The sequence below is a fragment of the Echinops telfairi genome, unplaced genomic scaffold (assembly GCF_000313985.2).
Source record: "Echinops telfairi isolate 266 unplaced genomic scaffold, ASM31398v2 ScPeMD7_9;HRSCAF=40, whole genome shotgun sequence".
Lineage (NCBI taxonomy): Eukaryota > Metazoa > Chordata > Mammalia > Afrosoricida > Tenrecidae > Echinops > Echinops telfairi.
Window position 1 is genome coordinate 31735733 of NW_022103906.1, and position 7019 is coordinate 31742751.

The following is a 7019-nucleotide window of genomic DNA, read 5'->3' on the forward strand; positions in this document are numbered from 1 at the left end:
AGTCTAGAACCGATTAACCGCGATAAACGAGGGTTCACTGTACACACTTCTCCCATAGATGAGCATCTAGCAACTTGCTCAGAGTTAGTGCACCCTGTGGAGTTGCCTGGGAAGGTTCTCTCTGGTCACAGTGAATACTTTCATAAAAACCATTTCGCTCGAACCTCATTCTTTGTGATGGCTTATTTCAAAGAACAGTGTGCGATTGTGAGCTTTTGTTTCCTGCTCAGGAAAAATACCACAGAAACTGTTATGATGCTGAACACAACTTACAAGGACAGCCCTAAGGGAAAAACTCAAATGTAGGAATGGTTTTCTTATTTCAAAAAAGGTTAGATGTTGATTGATGACAAACCTCATTCTGGATGTCCATCAACCTCCTGAACAGTCAAAAATGTCCACTTGTAGTACATGTGGAGTTCCTTCCACCAGGTCAGACTGTTAACAAACTCTCCATTTAGAGGTTCTGAAAAGATTGCATAACAGTGTGCTACAAAAAAGGCCTGACTTATGGCAGGCGGGGGACTGTTTTTGCCACCAGGATAATGCACCTGCTCACGCAGCCATCTGTGTGCCAGTTTTTTGACCAAAAAAACCAGCATGCCCCTCTTGCCCCACACACCCTACTCACTTGAACTCCCTCTGTGGGAATTCTTTTTGTTTCCACAAATAAAGAGGGACATGAAAGGACAGAGATTTGATGACATAGAAGGTGAAGAAAAAAACCTGGGAGGTACTTTCTGTCATCCAAACAGATGAATTGTCATCCAAACAGATGAATTTGAAAAATGTTTCCAAGAACGGAATCATAGATTTGACAAATGTATTAAGTATAATGGAGAGTACTTTGACAATGATAAGGTTGTTTTATTAAAAAAAACTAAGTACATATCTTTGAAAAAAATTCTGGTTTTAGGGGGGTACTGTCTTCTATGATTGAGTTTTGGACTCATGTTTGTTTTTAGCCCCAGTCTAAGAACAGTGAGTTTGTATGACTTGCCCCTGCTCTATGCTCACCCTCCTGAAGGGATCACTGAAGCTTCGGATGCTACACCAAAGTGTGGTGATGACACCAGATGTGCTTGGTCATCAGAAATGATGCATCTGAGGTCTTCGAGGCTCGTCTACAGACAGCAGTCATCTGAGTGAGGCCCCATGAAAGGGCACATGTGGAAGCACACCAGATGATATAATCTGAGGGCCATAAATGATACATTCCAAATCTGAAGGAGGAAATGGCCTCAGAGCTTAACTTGTGAACACCTGGTTTGCAGAAGGCAGTGGATGACAGTGGAAGCTCAAAATCCATTTGTAGGGTCCCCACATGGATTAAAGCTCTGGCAAATTCCTTCAGAAGAGAGTCCAGGATGTAAGTAGCTTTGCTGTGAGACAGAGGCCTCTGTGAAGTCGATGATGGCAGATGCAGTTAGGTTAAAATGTAACACCTTATCATTTGATCCCCCTTTTGACTCATTTTAAGTTATTTTATTAAAAAAAATGTCTGCTCCCTCTTGAAAATGAGGTTTTCTATTTTGTTTTGTCATTGTTCTTTGCTTCTTTCATTCTTTGCTTTCTCTTTATGCTTCAAATGATTTTCAGTATATGAAACCCAGGGTAGGTAAATCTATAAAGACAGTAACTGGATTATAATCATCTAGCCTCATGGTATAATGGGGTGGTGGGGGAAAATGAGGGGCTAACAATGAGTCAGATAAGAAAATGTCCTGAAATCCATATGGTGATGATTGTATAACTCTTTTTAATATGGTTGAATGATTAAATTGTATATGTGAAGTATATGCCAGTAAAACAATTGTTTAAAATACAGGAAGAGTCTCCCTGTCAACTTGATTTTTTCCTGGCAGCTAACAAGTTGTCTCGGTGACTCCTTCACGGGAGGGCAGTGAAGGAAAAGAGTGGGGTTTTATTTATGTTTGAAGTCAGATATTATGGCTTGAAGAAGAATTATTCCTAGAGCACATTCTTCTTGTCTATTTTGAATGATCAGTGTTGCATCTTTTATGTACAGCCACATCTTAATGATTTGGGCGTCGGCATCTGTAACATTGGCGCAGCGTGTCTTTTATATAGAAGACAAGAAGGCTGCTCTTTGACTGAGAACTCAGTACGACTATGACTCAGTAGCACAGCAGTTTCCATTAGCATTGAACACAGTGTCCTTGAAGCCGCCTTTCCACCTGCTGCAGGTGACACCTTGATGCATTTTCTATTATTAAATATTGCAAAAGCTTAAAGAATATAACAGCAACGGTAATATGCAGACACACCTATTTCTGGAATGCTCCTACTGTAGGCTCAAATCATTAATAAAGGCAAACATGCTAATCAGTAATCTTATCCACAACTTTAAAGAGAAATGGTATCAGGCAGCTGGGGCATGTTTTGGTGGTGCCTCAGTGGCTCAATATTTTTTCTTCCTTATAATCTTTTTCACTCTTTCTTTAAACACATGTCCTCTCATTTATTTTAGTTTTTCTTACTTTCTGTTTCCCTACTTCTCTTATGAACTCTTAGGGCCTTGAAACAGAGATCAAATCTACGTGTCCTATTCATTGATATGCAGAAAGCATCCAGAAACCTGACACATAATAGTACTTAGAAGTCATTGAATAAACATTAGAGAAATCAAAAAAGAAAGAAAAGAACAGCTCCAATCCCAGGCCCTTTATACTTCTTATGCAATCATTCTTGCTTCTGAAAGGATTCTAATGGGGTGCTTTCATCAGAAATGCCTGTGATAGCTTTATTTGTTTAATGATGCATGGAAATGCAGTGTTGTAGGGCATTGCCCTTTGACAAGACACACACCTGTGTAACCCTCACCCCTTCAAGGTTCATGACTTTCCCACCACGTGGGAAAATCCGCATATGCCCCTTCTGAATCAATTCCAACCCCGACTCAGGGGAACAGGTTTTGTTTTTGCTTTTTTCCCCACCATAAGCTCATTTTGCCTATACATTCATATGAGTGGAATTATACAGTATGCATTCTTTCGTGTAGAACCTTTTTAGACTAGTAAAATCTATCTATCTATCTATCTATCTATCTATCTATCTATCTATCTATCTATCTATCTATAGTTTTCAATGTATCCATTTCTTGCATAAAAAGCAAAGCAGTCCTTGTCGTTTGCTTTGCTTTATTTGTTACTCCCTGATAGTGCACTGGAAAACTCCCTGGTGATGTAATCATCCAGGGCTGTGCTGCTCACAGAATAGCTGGAAGTTCAAATCAACCAGCCACTCGGCAGGCGATACCCTGGCTCTCTGCTCCTGTAGAGATTATGGTCTAGCAGACCCTGTGGGGCAGCTCTGCTTTGTCGCATGGGCTCACCATGAGTTGATGGAAGATAAGAACAGTATTTCACGATACAAAGCCCCTAATATGTTTTTTATCTATACTATTCCTTTGGAATTTTAGATCATTTGGGTGCTGTTTTGAATTGAATTCCAATGAACACTTAGTCCAAGCTGTTATTTTTTAAGTTAGCAAAAGTTTTATTTATCTTGGTCAATACCTGGCAGTAGCATTGCTTTTGTTAACTATTGCTGGGGCCTAAGTTAGGTGGATTTTTAACTCAATAAGAAATTGCCATCAAGTTTTCTTTCAAAGAATGCATTACTCTGCACCCATAAAAGAAAATAAAAGAATGCCATGTCTTCACCAACATTAATTTTATGTCTATTAAAAAATATTGTTCAGCTTTTTTAATAGGTATATGAGGAGATGTCTTGGATTGCATGTGTACTATTAACTGCAAGGTCAGTAGCTCAAATCCACCAGCCACTCCTGGGGAGAAAAATGAAGATTTACAGCCTCAAAAACCCACAGGGGCAGGTCTTATCTTATCCTGTGCTGTCACTACGAGTCAGAATTGACTCAGCGGCCATGACTTTGTGGTTGTTGTCTTAGTGGGTATATGAAGGTATTTACTGATGACTTTGGCTTGCATTTTCCTGCTGACTAATGTACTGAAGACGTTTTATGTGCTTAGTTGGCCGTTTATATATCCTTCCATGGGATGTTTTTGTCTGTCTTTTGTCCATTTTCTTAAACACTGGATTTTCATCATTTCATTGTTGATTTGTAGGATTGTAAGTAGATGTTTTCATATTCTGTTGTATAATTCTTGTAACAGGCAGGAGGTTAAGTTAAAAATATTGCAACCAGGGTTCAAGTTCATGCTAAAGTTTCAGTTTCTATGAGAACAAACTGTGTTTAAACATGTTCTTCAAGCAGTGGCTGGCTCCAGACAAATTCTCTCAGCAAGATACTGTCCTAGGCTCATTAGTGTAATTTCAAACTAAAAAGTCCAATCAAAGCACTGGCTTCCAAGGTTATCTACTGGGCTAATTACTTAAGGCACAGAGAACTGCTCAGAAGCCTACCGGGAGTTTTTTGAGATTCCAACGGGGCAATCTTGACAGACCTTCTTTCTCAAAGACTAAAGATGGTTATAGGGGCTTATTAAGAAAACGTTCCCCAAAATTGGAAACTACACACATGAGAAAAAAGGCTGGTGAAATTGTGAAAATTTTATCTTTTCTTATCATGACATGCACCTGTGCATTTTTTGAGGGTAGCAAGGGATACTGTAAGTGAAAAACTTATCCCGTTCACCCTACCACCCTGACTTTGCTCCTCCAGGCTTATGTTGTTCCCCAAACTCAAAAAACTGTTGAAAGGAGCAGGGGCTGAGTCCCTTCAGGATGCTGAAATCGTCCTTTGGATTTGGTAAGCATCAGGAAACATAAAGTTCTTCTTCAGGGAAGGGTGAGAGATGCAAACACCACCTTTAGAAGTGTGTAGACCTAAATGGAGGATATGTTAAAGAGCAATAGCCCCACATTTTAATTTTTTGTTCAATAAAGGTTATTGTAATTCTATAGCAGTATTTTTGACTTTTCAGTTTGTGTGTATGTGTGTGTGTGTGTGTGTGTGTGTGTGTGGCTTCAGTCAATGCACCCATTTAAAAAAATATTTCAGTTATTTGTCAGTTCCTGGAAATTCGTTTTGCACTACACTAATGGCTTCAGTGCATTTTGGACTTTCTTCAATATCATTGGCTCTTCATCATACGCGTCCACTTGAAATGCTGACATGGCAATTCTTTCAGACGCAGTGACTGTTTATTCTCTGCATATCTACCATCTTTCTTTCCTTCTCTCTCTTTTTCCCTGTCTCCAGCATAGGTCAATATTTTGTCCGTAGAATTCTTCAACTCAAGGCTTGCATTTTTCCCCTCTTCCATTCTTTCAGCTTGAGATACTGTGTACATTCTTCCCGTTTGGCCTGCTAAGAGAAATCTCTGAACATTTTATTCTACTGCTTTTTCTTTGTCTTCCCAATCAATCTTTAAAGTTTTTCTCTTCAGTTATTTTAATCCCTGTATATGTTTTCATTTTACGGAGTTGTCTACATTCAAGGCTTACTTGTTGCAAGGTGCCGTGGAGTCTGGCTGACTCATAGTGACGCTGTGTACAACCACCCCCAGGCGCTGAGCCTCCTCACAGTTGTTCGTATGGCCGAGCCCATTGATGCAGCCACTGGGTCAATCAGCTAACGGAGGGCCTTCTGCTTTTTTGCTGCCCCTCTATTTTACCAGCTGATGTCCTTCTTCAGTGGCTAAATTCTCCTACACCATGTCCAAAATGCATGAGATAAAGTCTCTAGGTCCTTGGCTCTAAGGAACTTCTGGTTGTCCTTCTTCCAAGACAGATTCAGTTGTTATTTTGTCAAGCCATGGTCCTTTCAATATTCTTCCCCAGCACCAAAATCCAGACACATCAATTCTCCTGAGATCTTCCTTAGTCGGTGTTCAATTTCACATGCATATGAGGCAATTAAAAATATCAGAGTGTCGGTCGGTCTCACCTTAGTCCAAAAAATATTCTCTTCACTTTTTATACCTTAGAAGATCTTATGAAGCAGACTTACCCAATACAATGTATTATTTGATCTTTTGACTGCTGCTTCCATGAGCATTGATTGTAGATCTAAGCAAGGGAATTCTTGACAACTTCCATCTTCTCTCAGTTTATCATGATGTTACCTGTTGGTCCAGTTGTGAAGATTTTGGTTATCATTACATTGAGTTGCATTCCACACCAAAGGTTGCAAACCTTGGTCTTCATCAGCAAGTGCTTCAAGTCCTCCTCAATTTCAGCAAGCAAGGTGGTATCATCTGTAATTTCAGGTTGTTGATAAGCCTTCTTCCAATCCTTATGTTGAATAATTCTTCATATAATCCAATTTCTGTAATTGTTTGCTCAGCCTGCAGATTGAATAAGTATGGTGAGAGGATGCAACCCTGACACATAACATTCCTGATTATAAACCATGCAACATCCCCTTGTTCTGTCCCCACAATTGCCTGTCCATGTACAGAGTCTGCATGTACACAATGAGGTTTTGTAGAATTCCCAATCTTCTCAGTGCTATCCATTGTGTGTTGGGATCTATGAAGTCCAATGCCTTGGCATAGTCAATAAAATACAAGTAAACATCTTTCTGGTATTCTCTGCTTTCAAACAAGATCCATCAATGAAGATAACCCTAGTTCTGATCCCTCCTCTGAACCTGGCCTGACCTCTGGAAGCTCCCTGTCAATGTATTGCTACAACCATTGTTGGATGATTTTCAGCAAAATTTTACTTACTTGTATTACTAATGATATTTTTGTATAATTTGAGTGTTCTGTTGGATTGCCTTTCTTTGGAAAGGATACAAGTATGGTTCTCTTCCAGTCAGTTGGCCAAGTAGCTGTCTCTCAGATTTCCTGGCAAAGATGACTGAGTGCTTCCAGTGCTTGTTGAAATATTTCAGGTAGTATTCCATCAGTCCCTGGAGCCTTGTTTTTGACTAATGCTTTCAGGGCAGCTTGAACTTCTTTCAGTACCATTGGTTCTTGCTCATAAACTACCTCCTGAGATAGTTGAATGTCAACTAGTTCTTTTTGATCCAGTGCGTTTGTGTATTCTTTCCATCCTCCTGCATC

At 39.7% G+C, this 7019-nt stretch overlaps 1 protein-coding gene across 1 annotated transcript in view; it reads left to right on the plus strand.

Annotated features, from left to right (window-relative positions):
• The window catches only part of ZMAT4 (zinc finger matrin-type 4), a 532047-nt gene that overhangs the window by 355561 nt on the left and 169467 nt on the right, over positions 1-7019 (plus strand). The gene's annotated exons all lie outside the window — the stretch shown is intronic.